We start from the raw sequence: 20,581 nt of genomic DNA, 5'->3' as shown, positions 1-20,581 counted from the left end.
TCTATAGTTTGTCATATCGTGACTGCCAAATTTTAATTGTGAAATTGAGGATTATTTTCGTCAAAACCTCGGCTTTCCACACGAGTACAAATGTGGACCAAGCCGGAAATAGTTAAGATAATTCAAGATGGTTCAAGGATGACAATAGCAGATCAAAATATTTGGTCACCTCACATTTAATGAAAGCCGTGTGTTTGTGGTTAACTATAGGCAAAGATGCCTTTGTTATTTTACCTTAATTTCACAGCTTTGGATGCTGCTTTCCCTGAAGCATTCATTATCCACTACCTTTAACGTTCTTTCTCCAAGCCCATTCTCCATGTCTAATATTGATCAAGGAAAACTATGTGCAGAGAAGGTGGTGCACATTTGCATTTTACTGAGCTACGAAGAGCAACGTTTTGTCAAATCATTTTGTCTAAGTTGTGAAACAAAAAAGTATTTTGTGTTGTTACCGACCTGTCAAACGTCAGTTGCCATTCGTGTGAGCTTGTCAGTCAGAAGTTTGAGTGGAACAGAGATGAGTGACGGGAAGGATTATTTCATCGTCTGCTTGTGAAGAAAAGCATCCAAATGTTATGTTGTGAAAGTGCTCAGGAAATGCGCATGTATTATTTTATATAAGAGTTTTCTGTCAGCCTTATCTTCCTTTGAGAGCAACATCACAGCTGACATCTCTAGCCTGTCAGTCAGATGCATGTTTTTGCTGGACTCCATTTCTGTCTCAAATAATCATGAGATAAAATGCCATTACACAAAATGTGTAGGAAAGAACTGGTTTAAATCAAATATAGTCACAAAATGCTGGAGTAACTCAATGGGACAGGCAGCATCTCTGGAGAGAAGGAATGGGTGACGTTTTGGGTCGAGACACTTCTTCAATCTGATCTTGTCTGAAGACAGGTCTCAACCTGAAACGTCACCCATTCTTTCTCTCCAGAGATGCTGCCTGTCCCGCTGAGTTACTCCAGCATTTTGTGTCTATCTGCCATTACACAAAAATGGTTTCCAAAGATAGAAGTTTGTTGCAGCCATTTTACATTCGACATGAAGTATTGATCAGTAATACCTTGGAGGATTAGAAATTCCGATTTATACAAGAAAATTGGGGCAGAGTCGCAGCAGTAAAGTTGCTGCCCTACAGCACCAGGGACCCGGGTTTGATCCTGATCATGGGTGCTGTCCGTACGGAGTTTGTACGTTCTCCCCGTGACCTGTGGTTTTTCTCCAGTTTCCTCCCACACTCCAAAGACGTATGTGTTTGTACGTTAATTGTCTTAGTATAATTGTAAGTTGTCCCTCGTGTATAGCTTAGCGTTAGTATACGGGGATTGTTGGTCGGCGCGGCCTCGGTGGGCCGAAGTCCCCGTCTTCGCGCTGTATCTCTAAACTAAGCTAAAGGTGGTTTAGAAAAACTATATCACATAGGAACCAAACGCTGTCCTGTCCTGTGCTTGGCATCAGTAATGGAAAAGGGTTAGTGTGATGGAGGGATTATATCCATCCAATTTCGAGCCAGAAATGAAGTTAGTCGTAACAATGGCAATAATTCTGTGGAGCCAGATGGTCATTTCACCAATGCCAATTCCCTCATCTGTCACCACCCTGTTTAACCCAACCTAATGTTCCTTAAAGTCAATGTCAGGTAAATTAGGACCTGCAAAAGGCAAACTACCTGTAATGATACCAGGCACTGCAGCTCGCATGGAATATGACATACAGGTATGTAGGTTAATTGGCTGGGTAAATGTAAAAATTGTCCCTAGTGGGTGTAGGATAGTGTTAATGTACGGGGATCACTGGGCGGCACGGACTTGGAGGGCCGAAAAGGCCTGTTTCCGGCTGTATATATATGATATGATATGATATGATAACATTGTGACACAATTTGGCCTTATTCATTCTTCCCCGAATCTGATGTCAAATTAATTTCTGCACTATTTTCTTTGGAACACCACGATTTAGCTGTGCAAATAGGCTGCTTTCTCATAGAAAACCCACAATTATCTTTGAATTAAGTGTTTGATAGATTAGCATGCACTTGTGTTCTATAAAATGCTTGCAGGCTGTGTAAAACATATAATTTACTGTTCAGAATTGTGGAGTTAATGAGCGGGATACAAAGAAAACTGGCACATTGGATATTTACAGAAAAAAATACCAAATTAAAATATAATTCAGCTGTGACAGAATTCAGTATACATATATAAAATCTCCTTCCTAAGTACATCTTTCCCTTAATTCTCAGTCACGAGGTGAATTGCAATACAGATATAGAAAGCACAAAGGTACTGCAGTTATCCTACCATATTTTGACTGGTCTGTTCCCATTCTTTTCACTTTTTTGTTCATTTAATTTTCTTTCCTTCTCTCACTGAAAGTGCTAATTCAAGTAGGACTTTTGTGCCTCAGGTCTCATTCACTGTTTGATCTCTCTGCCATTCTGCAATTGATTGCATTGCTGGTACAAAGCTGTTAATTGAATTCTGGCAGCCTGTTTTGTGTCTTTTTTTGTGATTCTACCCACCGGTGTACTAATGAGTTAAATGTATTATTTGATCTCCCATGTCGGTGACTAAGTTCTAATGAAAATGTTTTGGTATGTATCTGTAGACAATCAGAAGCTTTTTAGCAGGATGGAAAAATCAAATGCTAGAGGACATTGCTTTAAGGTGAGGGGGGAAACATTTAAAGGACATGTGTAGGGCAACTTTACTCACACACAGGCTGGTGGGTGCCTCACACGTGGTGCCAGGGTTGGTAGATGCAATGGTGATATTGCAGTGGTTTTTGGACAGGCATATGGACATGTAGGGAGTGGGGGATTTGGATTGTGCACCGGCCAGGAAGAAGTGGTCTTGGCATCATATGTGGCACAGACATTGTGGGCCGAAGGGCCTGTTCTTGTGCTGTACTGTTCCATTTATATTCTTTCGCCATATAATAAAGTGAAAAAGACTGGACCATGCTCACTTACCTTCAAAACTAAATGGATTGGAAAAAGATAGTCCTGAGGACATGCCAGCAGAACAAAGGGAGATGGATATAAACTGGCAGGTGTTTAATTCTGGACAGATAACCAGAAGCACTTATCATGTAAGTAAGATCAATACTGGAGTTTGTGTTCTGGGGCTGGACTGGTTGTGGAGGTACTACATTTTCTTTTCATCTTTTGGTTTCTTTGCAGTTGCCTTTCCGATGTACACAATTTCTTGCAGCTCCTGTTTTGTATTTGATTTTTGTCCTGATTAAATGTAAATTGTTTCTGCTTGAATTCAATTTGAGATTTAATGTTGGTATCAGATTCTGACTGTGTATTTTAGGCAGTCTGCCACAGTAAATATTTATTGCCAATGCTTTTGCTGTACAAATACCAGGAAGATTATCAGTGCTCACCATTGTTACTGGATAAAGCTGATAACAACTTCTGGTGTTAACATACACAATTAATTGTGGATATGTGTAAATTGCTATCAATGATACTCTGGTATTCCACAGACTACAGTACTGCTGCCTTTCACCTTGGGAAGTAATATAAAGGAGCAGGATTCATCCATCTAACCCATCGAGTCATGCTGCCATTCATTAAGATTGTGGCTGATCTTCGACTGAGCATCCTCCCCTACCATTTAGCTCTGTCCCTATATTCTATCCCTTGATTTCCGAAATGTCCAGAAAGTCCATACATGGGCAGCACGTTGGCACAGCGGTAAAGTTGCTGCCTTATAGTGCCAGAGACCCGGGTTCGATCCTGACTACGGGTGCTGTTTGTATGGATTATTGACGTTCTCCCCGTGACCGCGTGGGTTTTCCCCGTGTGCTCCGGTTTCCTCCCACATTGCAAAGACGTACAAGTTTGTAGGTTAATTGACTTTGGTAAAAATTGTAAATCGTTCCTAATGTATATAGAATCGTGTTAGTGTACGGGGATCGCTGGTCGGCACAGACTCAATGGGCTGAAGGGCCTGTTTCCGCACTGTATCTCTAAACTAAACTAAACTAAACTGAATGTATTGATCTATGTTTTGAACAAGCCCAACAAATAAGCCTCCAGTAATCCTCCAAGCAGGAAATTCCAATGAGTCACCACCATTTTGGTGTGAAGAAATGTCTCCTTGTTTCAGTTCAAAATGGTCACTCTTCATTCTGAAGCTGCACCCAATGTCCATTACTCCTTGGTCAGGGAATGCATCTCCCCTGTAGCTGGCAATTGTGGATGGCTTTTGTATGAGATGATTGTTTGACAATTGTTTGACAATAGTGGATGGCTTTTGTATGAGCTCCTATTATACTTGCAAACGGAAGAGATTGTAGTCACATCCTATTCAATCTCTCCTCAGCTACAAACCTCCCATTCTTGCAAGCAGCAGGCGTGTCTTCTCTCAACTCCCTCTCTGACGTACATCCAGGTGTGGTGCCACAATGCACTTTACATTTACAGTAAGGCTTCCTTACTCTTGCATTCGAGTCCTCTCATCATACGAGTTGACATAGCATTTGGCCTTCTAACCACTGGCTGTATTTGCAAGCAGCTTTTGCTCGTGTACAAGCACACACTTACGTGTTTTGCTCATGTACAAACAGATGCAGTTCGTGTTCACCAGGATGCTGCCTGGTATGGAACCTTTCAGTTATGAGGAGAGATTGGGTAGGCTGGGTCTGGCTTTATTGGTATGGAGGAGGCTAAGGAGGGACCCAATAGAGGGATATAAAATTGTGAGCAGTGTAAATAGGCAAGATATTAGGAAACCTGTCCTTGCAGCAGATATGTCTAAAACTAAAGGGTATGCAGGGTTTTGGGTGTTGCAATTAATTTGCACAATGAGCAACAACTATGGTTTCCTTTGTTCACATAGAAGCATAGAAAATAGGTGCAGGAGGAGGCCATTTGGTCCTTCGAGCCAGCACCGATTTAGATGTAAGGTCTTGTATTTATTCACAAAATGCTGGAGTAACTCAGCAGGTCAGGCAGCATCTCGGGAGAGAAGGAATGGGTGACGTTTCGGGTCGAGACCCTTCTTCAGTCTGAAGAAGGGTCTCGACCCGAAACGTCACCCATTCCTTCTCTCCCGAGATGCTGCCTGACCTGCTGAGTTACTCCATCATTTTGTGAATAAATACCTTCGATTTGTACCAGCATCTGCAGTTATTTTCGTACACTAGATGTAAGATCTTGGTTTCTTCTGAGCAACTTCACTTTCAAACAGGAAGTAATGATCACTCTTCCCCAAATACTTCCTCTCAATACAATTATCAACGAATAATCTACGAAAATATCTAATTTCATTAAGAGTTCTTCTATATATTGATCTTGCAAAGAACTTTGTATGAATTTCACAAATTCATCTTCCACCCTATTACAACAAATTTGATTGTACCACTCTTAATGTCTGTAAAAGTTGTGCATGACTCCTGTATTTCCCCTGTCTCCTACACCTTTTGGTATGGACAAGTTGAACAGCCTGTTTCCAAGCTGTATGTGACCTCTAATTTCCTGACATGTGTCACTGTCAGTATTACTCCTATTTAGTAGCCAATAAATAACGTCAACCAATATATTCACCGCTTCCCTTTTTCGTGTTCTACTTTCAATTGATTCTCATAGAATCTGTCATGCAATGAATTTACCTCACTGCCCCAATGATTTCTCTCTGAATATGGTTACATTTATTGATCCTTATTCCGTAAGGAGTACTACGTTTTTTTTCTGGTGAAGTAACTGAAGATTACTGTTGAACAACCTCTTTGACCCAGAAAAATTAAATTTAGCATTGTGAATGCTGATATCCAAGGCAGGAAATTAATCCTTTTTTTTTTTGCTCTTTTATCTATAATCTTTAATATCATTTACATTCAGTCTTTATTTGTTCTCTGTACGATTATTTAAATGGAATAGATATTTATCTTCACTTTAATGCACTGCTGTCTGTGTGTCAGTGAGAAGTTTTCAGTCTGGTTGCTTGAAAGATACATTGTTCAACCAGAAGCACCCCTTGTGTGGGACGGAACTGCAGACGCTGGTTGACACCGAAGATAGACACAAAATGCTGGAGTAACTCAGCGGTTCAGGTAGCATCTCTATAGAAAAGGGATAGGTTATGTTTCATGTCGAGACCCATCATCAGATTGATGAAGTGTTTCTCCCTGAAACGTCAATTATTCCTTTTCCCCAGAGATGCTGCCTGAACCGCTGAGTTACTCCAGGGTTTTGTGTCTGTAGCCCATCTTGTGGGATCACCACATTCAAACTGAAGGAAGATAAACCCCACTGCCAAACTTGCACAATGTCAGGAAGCACTTGTAAGATAAGTGGACAGCAAGTGTTGTTGATGGTACAGGTCCATCGCCGATTTTCCAGCATCCTTTGTTCCAGAACCTTTCTGCATTATCCGTTGTGTCAGATCAACAGAGGTCATGAACTCCTACAGGAGTCCAATGGCCCCGGAACAGTTCGCATAGGTCGCCAGGGAGCCGAGACACTGGCCCGCAAAGTCGACCTTGGAATTCGGCTATGGAACGTATCTGTCGGCCCCGGCTGGGCCAGAGGTCAAGAGCCCTGGCCAAGGGGGACATTCGACTTCCAACCGGCGCAGAAGTCTCGGTGAGGTAGAGATCGGCCGCCTCACCCAGACTAGACGTTCCATTTTTGGGGGATGTCAAGTGCGCTCCCATAATTTTTGTCTGAATGAAAGGAGGAACCGAACCACCAGTTGCCGGAAAATAGGCGGTGGACTTGTAATGAAAACAGGTCAGCAGATCAGGCCAGCGTCTAGGAACCAAGAGTCTTACAGCTCAGAAACAGGCCCTTGGTCCACTATGACCATGTTGACCATCAAGCATAATCCCATCTACCAGCAAACAGTCGACGGCCACCAATGTCTGGATGATTAAAATGCTTGTCCAGATACTTATTGTTGTGTAAGTACCTGTTCCACAAAGCCCTTCGACAGTGTATTCCAGATTCTGACTATCTGATTGAAAACAATTATTCTTTATAGTCCCTCAAAACCCTTTCTTCCTTTACCCTAAACTATACCCTCTAGTTTTACGTATCATCTGTGAAAAGGGAAACCGAGTTAACATTTCAGGTCGAGGAATGGTGAGTTCTAAGTCATGGACTAGGTCGGGAAGTGTTGAACAAGGTAAAGGGGACATCTTCGATTGGGTGATATCACAGAGATAAGTTGTTGAGGTTGTCTGGTCAATGGGATAATGACGGCAGTTCGAGGGGGATAATACTCCAAAGACGTACAGGTATGTAGGTTAATTGGCTGGGTAAATGTAAAAAAAAAAAATTGTCCCTAGTGGGTGTGGGATAGTGTTAATGTACGGGGATCACTGGGCGGCACGGACTTGGAGGGCCGAAAAGGCCTGTTTCCGGCTGTATGTATATGATATATGATACATACAAAGAAACATAAAACAGTCTTGGAGGACAATAGACAATAGACTGAGGCCCCTGGTTCTGGACTCCCCCAACATTGGGAACATGTTTCCTGCCTCTAACGTGTCCAACCCCTTAATAATCTTATGTTTCAATAAGATCCCCTCTCATCCTTCTAAATTCCAGTGTGTACAAGCCTAGTCGCTCCAGTCTTTCAACATACGACATCCTCAACTGGTCAGACTGAAAGAAAAAAAACCAAAGATAATATCACAGATGGGTGTCTGACAGCAGAAATGACCAAGGCTGATACTGACCAAAAAAGAGAGTAAATGCAGCTATAACATTTAATATTATGGAGACACAAGGAACTGCGCGGATGCTGGAATCTTGCGTAGAGCACACTGTGTTGGAGTGACTCAAATGCTCAGCCAACATCTCTGGAGGACAAGGATAAGCAACATTTTGGGTTGGAACCCTTCTTCACACTCAATATTATGCCCAGTAAATTGCAATAAGCACAGGCGAAGGAGGGTCCTGTTCCTCAGATAAGCAATGAGCCTCAACTTAACAGTACAGGAAGCCACAGACAGACAGATCAGAATGGAAGTGGGATGGAGAATTAGTGTTGCAGATATCACCTAGTGCAGGGTCACCATTGTGGACTGAGCACTTTTTCCTTTTTTAACCTTTACCAATATTTATTTAGACACAGGTATCACAAAATGCTTTTAATAGAACCGACGCGGATAGTTTGAATAGTTTCACGTTAGATTTGCCTTGTCACTTAATTCACAAACAAGTTAACACCACATTTAAAATGGTGGTGCCAAACTGACACGTGATTTTAAAAAGAAATATATCAAGAAAAAGGAATTGAAGAGTGCTGAAGAGAAAATGGAAGCACACTGATTTCCTGGTTTGGTGTTTGGTGTATGGCTGTCAACATTCAGTTTCTCTAATGTCGAGGAGATTATATTGTAAATACCAGATTGGAAGTATAAGTGAATCGCTGCTTGACCTGGTGTGTCTGTGTGCATCCAGGAATAGTGGGAAGGGAAGAGGTGTTGTACTTCAGATGGTTGTATGGGGAAAAATAGCATAAGAAGTGGAGTGGATTGTGGGGATGGGAGAGCAGATCAGTGAGTCACAAAAGGAGTGTTTCTTTCAAACGGCTAAGAAAGGATGTTGATGTGTCCAGAAGTGCTCTCTCATTGGAGATAGTCCAAATTGTGATGGAAGATCCATTAAAAATGGCGGGCAGACGGGTGGAATGTGAATACAAGGGGAACTCTGTCCTTGCTCTGGTAGGCTCGAGAGGGTATGGGTAAAAGAAGCAACCAAGGGCTCTGTCCATTCTGGCTGTAAAGAGGGAGACATCTCAGAGTATCATATCATATCATATCATATCATATATATACAGCCGGAAACAGGCCTTTTCGGCCCACCAAGTCCGTGCCGCCCAGCGATCCCCGTACATTAACACTATCCTACACCCACTAGGGACAATTTTTACATTTACCCAGCCAATTAACCTACAAACCTGTATCGTTGTGGACAATTTCTTCAGCACAGTAAATATGGCAGGGGCAGTGGATTCCTGTTGGTTTGATAATGTACCAAAAAAAACAGGTAGATTTACTTTTCTTCGTACTATATGCGTACTTGAGCATGAAACATTTTTCTTAAATGATTCCGAGGTCCTCTTCAGTGAGGTGTGTTGTGATTGACATTACAAGTCGCGTTGTTTTCCAGTAATCTTTGCAGTTGACTGAATTCTAAATGGATGATACCACAGTTAGATTGATTCAGTGTTTCATTTGTTAGCCTCATTAATTGACAAGATCATAATTGGTTTGGAGCTGACGAGAAAGCAGATTACTGGCAATATCGCTCCAATTTGTGAAATTCCTCTTTCTATATTTAATAATGGTGCACTGATATTGCAAAACTGCTGTGGTCAGTAAAGTTCTGTACAGATTCTCGTTTAATTGCCATGTGTAATACATCTCAGCCCCCTGAGCTCATTCAATCAAGCCTCAATGATTAAGCTGACCTCTTGTGCCAGAAATAAGGTTTTACCATTCCACCTGTGTTCACCCTTTTCTCAACAGCACTTCTCAAATGCTGCACGTGCAGCTGTTCTTGAATGTAAGAAAATAATTAAAATTCAACTCCAGAATTAAAATGAATTTGAAATATTAATTACACGCCGTTTAACATTCCCCTTCTGTTTGTGTATATATGCTTAATTTAGTTGAGAGATAAAGCACGGAAACAGGCCCTTCGGCCCACCGAGTCCGCGCCAACCAGCGATCCCTGCACACTAACATTACCCTACACACACACATTAGGGACAATTTACATTTATACTAAGACAATTAACCTACAGACCTGTACGTCTTTGGAGTGACCGAAGATCTCGGAGAAAACCCACGCAGTTCACGGGGAGAACGTACAAACTCCGTACAGACAGCACCCGTACACGGGATCGAACCCTGGCCTCCGGCATTGCAAGCGCTGTAAGGCAGCAACTCTACCAGTGTGCCACCGTGCCGCCCTATGAATTGAAGTTATTACCCAATATTGGCACATTGAAACTATAATCCCTAAAATGGATTGGATTTTTTAATCCGCTCATATTATCCCTTTCACCAATAAAAGCATTTTCTTTCATTAGGTTTGATTCCACTAACAATTTTAATTGCACTAGAGTGACGGACATTTATATGTAAGACCATTCCACTTTCCACAATAAATCGTTCAGATTTTATCGACGAGGAGAATGTAGTGTAGTGTTATGTCTGACATTATTGGATAACATTCAGAAGTTGAAGAGCTATTACCTGCCGAAAGGTAGACACCAGCTTCCATGCTTCCAATGAGTCCAGAATTAGATTAGGAGACTTGTTGGAGAGTCGAGCAGTGAACATGGGAACCTTCTCAGCAATAAGGAACAGTGGATATTCTGGATTTATCCATCAGTATTTTCCACATATTGCTAGGTATTAGATGAAAGTCTTCAACTCACCTCACAAATTCGATTGAAATATCTGCCCAACAGAAATATCTTTCAACAATAAAATATAAAATCTCATTTCAGGTTCCTTTTAAATTATATCAAAAACAACTTTCAAAATAAAATACCACATTCAAGGTACCCACAGCTCTTCATTGGGAATGAGAATTTGCCATTGTTGTGTGCAAAATGTAGCAGCCAATTTATTCACTCACTGATATCAAAACCACTGTGATTTAATGACCAGATAATCTGTTTCATTGTGATCTTGATGAATCGTCATCTCTCGACCTGAATGGCCCTGTTGTACCTTGATCGATTATTGCCACCTGTGTGGGCACAAGGTGCAGGGTAGTTTGACCATGACAGTTGAAAGAAGTCCCCTCCAACAATGCTGCATTCCTTAATGACAGTCCGGATAACATGCTGAGATCTCATTTGCCCTTTCTTCACACTGCACTACAACCGAGTCAGGCTTTCTTTCAGAAAATAACATGTCATACCGACAGAGAGGAAAATATTTCCTTGCAAACTGCAAATTGTGCTTTGTGGCAACATTTAGTATTATAGCATGCTTGAAGAAATAGTGACTTGAGGACTCTGATTCCCAAAGACCATTACCACTCATGGTTTTCCTCAACTCATGTCTAGCTTTGGGGAGTTTAAATGACTGAAGTTTTTTTTTTTAAAGCATTTTGTTACATAACTCGGAGATCTTCTCCGATTTGGCAATTTGTAAACCTATGCCCTCTGCTTTTAGACCCTTTTCTGAAGAAGGGTCTCGACCCGAAACGTCACCCATTCCTTCTCTCCCGAGATGCTGCCTGACCTGCTGAGTTACTCCAGCATTTTGTGAATAAAAACCCTCTGCTTTTAGACTCCTTTAGATAAAGGCTTTGGCAATCTACCTTACCTCTCATCATTTTATAAACTTCTCTGAAGTCACTCCTCAGCCTCTTTTACTTCAGGGAAAATAGTTCTTGCCGACCCATTCACTTCTTCTTCTTGCGTTTGAGGCAGCAGAAGTTATGAAGCTGCGTCTGCTTCTGCTTCTGCTGTCTCTGTTTGTTGTTGTTCACCTGACTGAGGTCAGTCGACAGGGCTCACCACAGGGAGGTCGACAACACGAGCCCCCCCCCATTCACTTATTATAACTCAAGCTTCCCATTCCTCCCAAATCCAAATGTGAATATTTATTTGATGGATAGATACCGACCACAAGACTTAGACAATGGTAGACACAGAATGCTGGAGTAACTCAACGGGTCAGGCTGCATCTCAGGAGAGAAGGAATGTGTGACTTTTCGGGTCGAAGTTCCCTTCTTCAGACTGTATTTTCCTACACAAGACTTAGACATTTTACCACAACTCATCTTCAAAATAAGGGCACGGAATCTGTTGTATTTATCTCGGTTAGTAGAGGAGCATTTGTTTAATGACTAATGGAAAGATAGCACTTCCCATAACACAGCAGGCCTGTAGTATTTCATAAGGAATGTCAGACATAATTTCTGTGCTTCCATTCCTGGAGTGAATTGAACTCAGAACATTTGGAATTGGAGATGAAGTGCTCTGCTCTCAGCTGCTCTCAGCTGCAGCTGGTATTGCCAGGATTGTTAAGTATATTGGGCGAGGAACAAAGACATGGCTGTTAGCTTTACACGCGTTACATGGTCGGAATTTATTTTTATAGACTTTAAATATCAGTGCCAAATTCTATATTTTTACGTCTCCCTCCGCTCTGTAACATTACATCTTGCAGACAAATGTTTCATATTAAAATAGCTTCAGCAGATGACCCGGAAATTAGACGTGCACATCCTTAAGTGCTGTGTGAATGCAGAAACGTTACGTAGAAATGTACATGCAATCAGTAACATCGGAAGCACGGTGTGAAACAAGCCTAAATGTTGTGCTCTGCTCCAAAATTCTTCTCTTACGAAGTTAATGGAATTGAATTTCAGAAATGGAATACAATTCACAGCTGCCCCTGCTTTATCTATTCAGGGCTGGTGACAGGGTTGAACTCGTGCTACCATCTGCCGAGGGGTGCACTGATGTTAGCTGTTTGTAAAATAGTTGGATTAAAAGGAACTTTTTTGCTTGCAAAAGCTACGAACCTTCATGATGAATGCTCTGTAATTAAAAATTGGGAGCAACATTCAACAACAGGAGAAGACTTTTATTTTGCTTTCTGACTTTTGTAGATATGGAAACCGATCAAGTGGAAGCAAATCCTTGGCAATTATTTTGGGCCATGTAGAACCACTTTTCCAAGTGCCAACCAATGTGCTAAGCCCCCCGAAGAGACTAGCAGAAAGCTTGCAATTTCTAACCAGAAGAAAGCCAGCCTCCATATTGAAAATAGTACACCACGACAGTCAGAACTGTGTTTTGTACCATACATCCTCTCGTCACCCAGAATAAATGTAAGCTGATCAGTCCTCAAAACATCACTCACTACTTCTCACTTAGGAATCAAAATGCCAAACCCTGGCCACTCCCTCTTCTCCCCAATCCCATCGGCCACTCCCTCTTCTCCCCTCCCCCATCGGGCAAAAGGTATAGATGTGTGAAAACTCCAGATTCAGGGACGGTTTCTTCCCAGCTGTTATACGGGCAACTGAACCATCCTACCACAATGAGAGAGAGTAGTCCTGAGCTACTATCTACCTCATTGGAGACCCTCAGACTATCTTTGATCGGACTTTACTGGACTTTTTCTTGCACTAAACATTATTCAATTTACAATATGTCTGTACATGTGGATGGCTCGCTTGTAGTCAAATATTGTCTTTCCACTGAATGGTTAGCATGCATCGAAAGCTTTTCACTATACCTCAGTACACTTGACAATAAATTCAACTCAACTCGGCCATAAAAGATATCATTGCAGTAGGCAAGACAGCTGTTCCAAAGAAAATATAATAAATTTGGCTGCAAAAATGATGCATGTGGTTTATTCAGTGGTATTCAATTAAGTAACTCCGGATTCTCTAATGAGCAAGGACAGATGTTGTTTTCCAAAAGCTTGTGGGATCATTTCCTAATCGAGGGAAAACAATATTGCTGATCCCTTATAAAATGAGGAATCACAGCTATAGGTTACAAATGTCAATTATCCAAGTTTGCATATGCAAAATAACTCTAATTGGCAAAACTCACTTCTACATAATCCTGAAGTAATAATTACTCTGTAAAGTGCTTTGGAGACATCTCAAGTTTTTAAGTTCTAACAGAAATCTACTTCCATTTTTTTGTTCACTTTGCACAGTCTGTAATTTCCTAACATTATATTTTCTCTTTTTATCAGCCACTCTTCCATTTTTTGTTAGATTTTGTTTGGGCTCTTGTGATTCTTTTGCCCAAACAGTAGGTTGGTGTTGGCTAACAGCAGCTTGCTAGAGGTCAAAACCACAAGACCTACGGGTCATCTTCTGAATTAATTCCCTTCTTTCACAATTCAATAGCTTCCTCGCTGTCTTCCTCCTCCTCCCCCCCCCCCCCCCCACCCACTCCCACTTCTGCCCCCCATGACTAAATGTATTTTGCCCTGGGTGTAAAAGTAAAGTGAGCATCTGCTTCTCCCTCTTCCCACAATTCCACATTGCTTACTCGCATTGTGTAGGAAGGAACTGCAGATGCTGATTTAAACCAAAGCTGGAGTAACACAGCAGGACAGACAGCTCCTCTGGAGAGAAGGAATGGGTGATGTTTCGGGTCGAAGCGTCTCAAACCAAAACGTCACCCGTTCCCTCTCTCCAAAGATGCTGCCAGTCCCACTGAATTACTCCATTACTCCAGCTTTTTGTGTCTATCTTTTATTTGTTTGCACTGATTTAAAACCCGCCAGCAATGAACAACAGTCGTAACACTGAATTGAGATAGTAAACTGGAGATGGGGATAGTTCAAGAAATCGTGAAAATGTAAAATGTAACATTTAAATAGATTTAACATTGAATAAAATGGCATTTTTGGTTATGGAACAATAAATGGCACTGAGGATGAAAGCAACAACATCAGTTGATGTGAATCAGCTTGTGCAGTCTTCGGAATAAATCCTGAGCTCCAAATGGAAAAATGATCAGGAAGAGTCGTCCTCTGCATTCTACACACTCATGTCCCCAGCCCAGATTCAATAAAATTTGTTGAACCACATGAGTGATGTTTGAGCACCTCATCTTGCGTTCCCATATAAGCACAAATGCCCAAAGAAATAGTACTGTTTCATGGACATTTTATTAGCCTGAGATTTTTTTTTAGATTTAGATTTAGAGATACAGTGCGGAAAGAGGCCCTTCGGCCCACCGAGTCTGCGCCGCCCAGCGATCCCCGCACATTAACATTATCCTACACACACTAGGGACAATTTTTACATTTACCCAGTCAATTAACCTACATACCTGTACGTCTTTGGAGTGTGGGAGGAAACCGAAGATCTCGGAGAAAACCCACGCAGGTCACGAGGAGAACGTACAAACTCCGTACAGACGGCGCCCATAGTCAGGATCGAACCTGAGTCTCCGGCGCTGCATTCGCTGTAAGGCAGCAACTCTATCGCTGCGCCACCGTGCCGCTGACTTCCTTGTTCAGTCTCAGAATTATAGTGAAGATGTGAAGCAATTTCAGAAAGGGCCTGTTTCCACGCAGTATATCTCTCTAAAACGAAAATTAAAAGACCAGATAAGACTAACAGAATGAGTGGGAACTCCAGGTGACATTGGTTTTCCTACATTTATCCCAATTCTAGGGCACACATTTCAGCAATGTAACTATCTTGCTTTTGACTTGCAGACCCAACAATTTTTTTGTTACGTGAACTTTATCTGGCAGGCCATTGATGTGACTAGTTTCTGAGTGAAAGCCTATAATTATATTAAAATGCTTTCTGCGGTGTGCTGTCTTTTTAACAGCATAATTATTGATTTCAGCATATCTGTCAAAAATCCTCATCTAAATATTGAATCATCTTTTGATTCCTGAGCAAATTATGACATTTAACTTTTCAGGAATATTGCTTCATTTTAATGCAATTATATAATCTTCATTTGGGGACAGAAGCTACAACAGAAAGCAGATTGCAAACCTTTTAGGGTTATATTGAATTGTCACCTTTTTCCTGAGTTTGTACATTATCCACAAATTACGCTGAAGAGACAGGTCTTTTTCCTGGCGTGCTCTTCTGAGAATACATTTCAAACATTCAATTTGAGAAATACATGTCTGATCATCCAACATCAGTCAGTAACACACGCCAAAGCTTCATTTTTGACACTTGGTGACATACAAAGGAAAAAGTCACCGACATTTATGAGGAGCTATTTATTTGCTAAAGTTTTGCTAAACCCCTGAAATGGTGACCTCAGATCTTGCCGTGTTCTGACCATTTCCAACATTAGATCTTTAACACTCGTGTGTGTGTGTGCGTGTGTGTGTGTGGTTGGTCATACTCATGTTGCCTTGTCAATCCATCCAACAAGCTGACACCACACCAGAGGGCAACAAGTGACATTTCTGATGAGTACAATATGTGGAGTGGAGAATTTATAATTGGATCCCAATCCCATACTTCAGGCACGAGCGTTATGATTCCGACTGGTTAATAACTGTGGCTCCAAACAATAAGGATCGCAAAGGATAAGGTGAATAGTCACAGTCTTTTCTTCAGGGTGTTGGAGTCTATAACTAAAGGGCATAGGTTTCAGATGATTGGAGAAATAATTAAAGTGCATATGCCAGAAACTACAGATGCTGGTTTACAAAAACAGACACAAAATGCCGGAATAACTCAGCAGGTCAGGCAGCATCTCCAGAGAAGATGGATAAGTGCTGAGAGAGTGGGGTGCATATGGAATGAGCTGCCAGAGGAAGTGGTAGAGGAAGGTACAATTATGACATTGAAAGGACACTTGGACAGGTACATGGATAGGAGACATTTAAGGGCCGTGGGTCAATTGCAGGCAAATGGAACCAACTCGGATGGCCAATTGTGTGGAAACGTTGGGCCGAAGGTCTGGTTTTTGTGCTGTTTCTCTCTGACTTTATGACTCCGCGGAGCCTCCAATAAGACAGATTGAAATTCACGCTGCATTTCCATTCAGATCTCTGGCGTGGTGTTGTGATAATGAGCCCTGAGGCTCAAATTCAAGAGCGATCGGCGTCTCTGTCCAGACAATGTTGCAGGCTGCAACACAACCCTGTGTGCGCGTGCTGAATAAGTCCAAAGATCTCTTGTTAATTCCCGAGAGTGGCTCCATGGTTAACGTGCCGTGTGATCTGAGAGGCTGAGTTAGCTCACAATTTCAGTGACAGCAGAGAACAGATGACGGCAATTTAACGGAACTAGGCGCAGTGTCCTTCAAGGTTTTACAGAAAGCCAGCGAGTGGAATTATAGTCACATTATTTCTCGTTCATCATTATCATTTCTTCCCTTAGTTGGCGAAGCCATTCCTTTATAAAGATTGTTTTCTTGGTGCAATAGTATAACTGGACAGTGCAGCTGAGAGACAATACGTGAAACTGAAAGATTCAAAGGCCACATTGACAAAATGATAGTCTAATGGAGAAAGTACAACAGACTATTATTGCTGTCAGACAGATTGCATGACATTCTTAGCACCGGCCTCCAGTTACAATTGATGCATCAAAGCCTGATTACCTCAGCATGTCAGATGTAGAACATAAGCCAGGACTTTTCATAGGAACAAGGGTGGACATTTTGAATGGTTATAGAATTCTTTCCATAAATCAAGTTGTGTACACTACAGGAAATAAAGTCTGAATAAGGGTCTGAATCTGAAATGTCACCTATCCATGCTCTCCAGAGATGCTCCCTGAGCCGATAAGTTACTCCAACACTTTGTGTCCTTTTGTGTAAACCAACAAATGCAGTTCCTTGTCTCGAGAGGCAATTCCAATCCTACTGTGCACTTTCACCATTGGTCATGAATGTATCATTGAGATATTTTTTTCTTCATCATTATAGGGTGTTTGATTTTCAGATCAATTTTGTAATTTTGCTTCAGTGTGGCCACATATTTTCAACCAATGCCTGATTGTTTATCACAGTGAGAATGAGTTCCAGGGAAATATTTGGGGAAATGGGATTGGTGAGATTGCTCTGAGAGCCAGCAGAGGCCCATTGGGCCAAATAACCTCCTTCAGTGTTGTCAGGAAATAAGAAAAATGCAAAAAACTTGAAGCATCCCAGTCCAAATCACGATTAGATGCTGCATAACGGTCTAAAAAATAATATTGCCTTACATTACTTCAGTGGTAGTTTAATTGACCATTACCATTGAGGTACTTCCTGTTATAGACTCTCTTTAGTCCAATTAAGAATCACAGCATTCTTTCTTTAGACTTTAGGCGTTAGAAATTTTAGAGTTATGGCGCAGAAACAGGCCCTTCAGCCCACCTAGTCCGTGCCAACCAGCGATAACCCGTACTCTAGAACTATCCTACACATTAGGTCTTTGGAGTGTGGGAAGAAACCCGAGCACCTGGAGAAAACCCAGGCAGGCACAGGGAGATTGAGCAAACTCCATACAGACAGCACCCACGGTCAGTATCGGACCCGGGTTTCTGGCGGTGTAAGGCAGCAACACTACCGCTGGCCACTTTGCCACCCCAAGTGGATTCAGACAGCCGAAGGGCCTGTTTCCACGCTGTACCTCTAAGGTCTAAAGCATTCTCCACACTCACCACATTCAAAACATCGCTGAAGTCTCACCTGTTCAGTACTGCCTTCAACCACTGAAGGCCACCTCACCTTCTGTCTCCTTTCTCTGTTCGTTTACATATTTACTTATTTATCTATTTATTCATTTCACTATGTTCTCTAAATCTCTGTAAAGCGTCTTTGAGTATATGAAAAGCGCTATATAAATAAAATGCATTATTATTATTATTATTATTATTATTATTATTCTTTTGTATGGATAAATACCCAAACAAGAATTCAGAAAAAAAATTGCAATATATTTATTTTTATTTGCTATTTATTTTTAACAGCAGTGTAAACTACAGATTAGAGTCGAACAAAGGCCTTTGATTCAGCACATGCTCATTTTCTTGTAAACCTATTAGACGTAAAGCTTCCTCTGTCCAATGTTGATATTTAATTAATGAAATGCCTGTCAATAAGAATTGCCCTCCATATTGATGAGCACTTAACACAAGATTTTTGAGATGCCTTGTCCCCTGCACTGGATGTGCTAACATTAGTTTGACTGTTTTGACATTTTAGTGCTTTGTAATTGCAACATTAATATAACTTATTGAACCCCAGTGAGAAGAAATCCTTTTAGTGATTATCAAACTATAATCTTACTTAACTCAGAGTGTTACATGACAGACAAATGTTTTCAAGAGCAATTGTGAACAGCCACGATGTATTGGCCCTGATAAAGAGAATCATTTTATTAGACACAATTTTATGGTCCTCCATATTTTCACTATGTCTTCTTGTGCAAACCTATTTCAAGTAACTACACTAAATAAAATATCTCAATTGGATTAAATGTTAGAATCCCTGAATCTTTAGTGTCACTATCTGTTAAGGAATAAATTCTAAATCTCTATGATTTCTTGATTAATACCACATGTACTTAGTTGACACAAAATACGGCGGTAACTCAGCATCTCTGGAGAGAAGGAATGGGTGAAGTTTCGGGTCGAGACCCTTCTTCAGACTAGTCATGGGAAAAGGGAAACAAGAGATATAGATGGTGATGTAGAGAAATATAGAAAACAAATAAATGAAAGATATGCAAAAAGGGAACAATGATGAAGACAACAAGCCATTGTTAGCTGCTTGCTAGGTGAGAACTTTCATTAATTTGTTCTATATCGTTCTACATCACTGTCTATATCTCTCATTTCCCTTTCTCCTGAGTAGCCGATTCCTTCTCTCCAGAGATGCTGCCTGTCCCGTTGAGTTACTCCAGCATTTTGTGTCTATCTTCAGTTTAAACCAGCATCTGCAATTCCTTCCTACACATGCACATAGTACATTCGTTTCCTGTCTTGCGCCAGAAAAACGTCTTCAATTGGAAACAAACATGGCATTTGCTTTTATTTAGGCCATTGACTGATAGTGATGTGGATATTGTGTCCATTGGTAAGGAGTTGGCATACATTGCCGAAAGTTGCGCAAGAAAAAACGAGTAATCTCTATTGTGTAAGAAGGAACTGCAGATGCTCGTTTAACCTGAAGATAGACCAAAAGCTGGAGTAACTCAGCGGGACAGGCAGCATCTCTAGAGAGAAGGAATGGGTGACGTTTCGGGTCTTCAGATAGAAGGGTCTCGACCCGAAGCATCACCCATTCCTTTGCTCCAGAGATGCTGCCTGTCCCGCTGAGTAATCTCTATTGCCTGGTGTTCAGTCTTTCCAATATTGGTTCCTGTTGGGCATCCGCTTCAGGGGTGACAATGATGATATCCAGCAGAATGAGCCAGTAAAGCTCACGTTAAAAAAGGTTTTTAGGGCTATGTTAATGGTTTACTGCATTAGAGTAGCTGGTAGTGCTTCTGCCTCACATCACCAGAGTCCCTGGTTCGATTCTGACCTCAGATGCTGTCTATGTGGAGTTTGCACATTCTCTCTGCGATCATATGGGTTTCTACTGGGTGCTCCAGTTGCCTCCCATATCTGAAAGACGTGCGGGTTTGTAGGTTAATTGGCCACTGTAAATTGTCCCTCGTGTGTAGGGAGTGGATGCGAGAGTGGGATAACAGAACTAGTATGAATGAGTGGTCCATGGTTAACATAGACGGTGGGTGAAAGGCCTGTTTCCATGCAATATCTTTCAATCAAGTTACAAGTGGAAATACTATAAACATTGAACCTAACATAAATATAATTTTTTCAGTGCATTTCATACAAGAATGGCGGGACTGGAGCGACCGGGCTTGTATACACTGGAATTTAGAAGGATGAGAGGGGATCTTATCGAAACATATAAGATTATTAAGGAATTGGCCACGTTAGAGGCAGGAAACGTGTTCCCAATGTTGGGGGAGTCCAGAACAAGGGGCCACAGTTTAAGAATAAGGGGTAGGCCATTTAGAACGGAGATGAGGAAAAACATTTTCAGTCAGAGAGTTGTAAATCTGTGGAATTCTCTGCCTCAGAAGGCAGTGGAGGCCAATTCTCTGGATGCTTTCAAGAGAG

General features: G+C 41.4%; 1 protein-coding gene across 7 annotated transcripts in view; it reads left to right on the top strand.

Annotated features, from left to right (window-relative positions):
• LOC144608834 (opioid-binding protein/cell adhesion molecule-like) overlaps positions 1 to 20,581 on the top strand; it is a 1,854,101-nt gene that overhangs the window by 1,570,615 nt on the left and 262,905 nt on the right. The gene's annotated exons all lie outside the window — the stretch shown is intronic.

The sequence above is a fragment of the Rhinoraja longicauda genome, chromosome 32, assembly GCF_053455715.1.
Source record: "Rhinoraja longicauda isolate Sanriku21f chromosome 32, sRhiLon1.1, whole genome shotgun sequence".
NCBI classification, from domain to species: domain Eukaryota; kingdom Metazoa; phylum Chordata; class Chondrichthyes; order Rajiformes; family Arhynchobatidae; genus Rhinoraja; species Rhinoraja longicauda.
The sequence above is the reverse complement of the archived record's forward strand: the minus strand, read 5'-3'. Positions and strand labels throughout refer to the sequence as shown.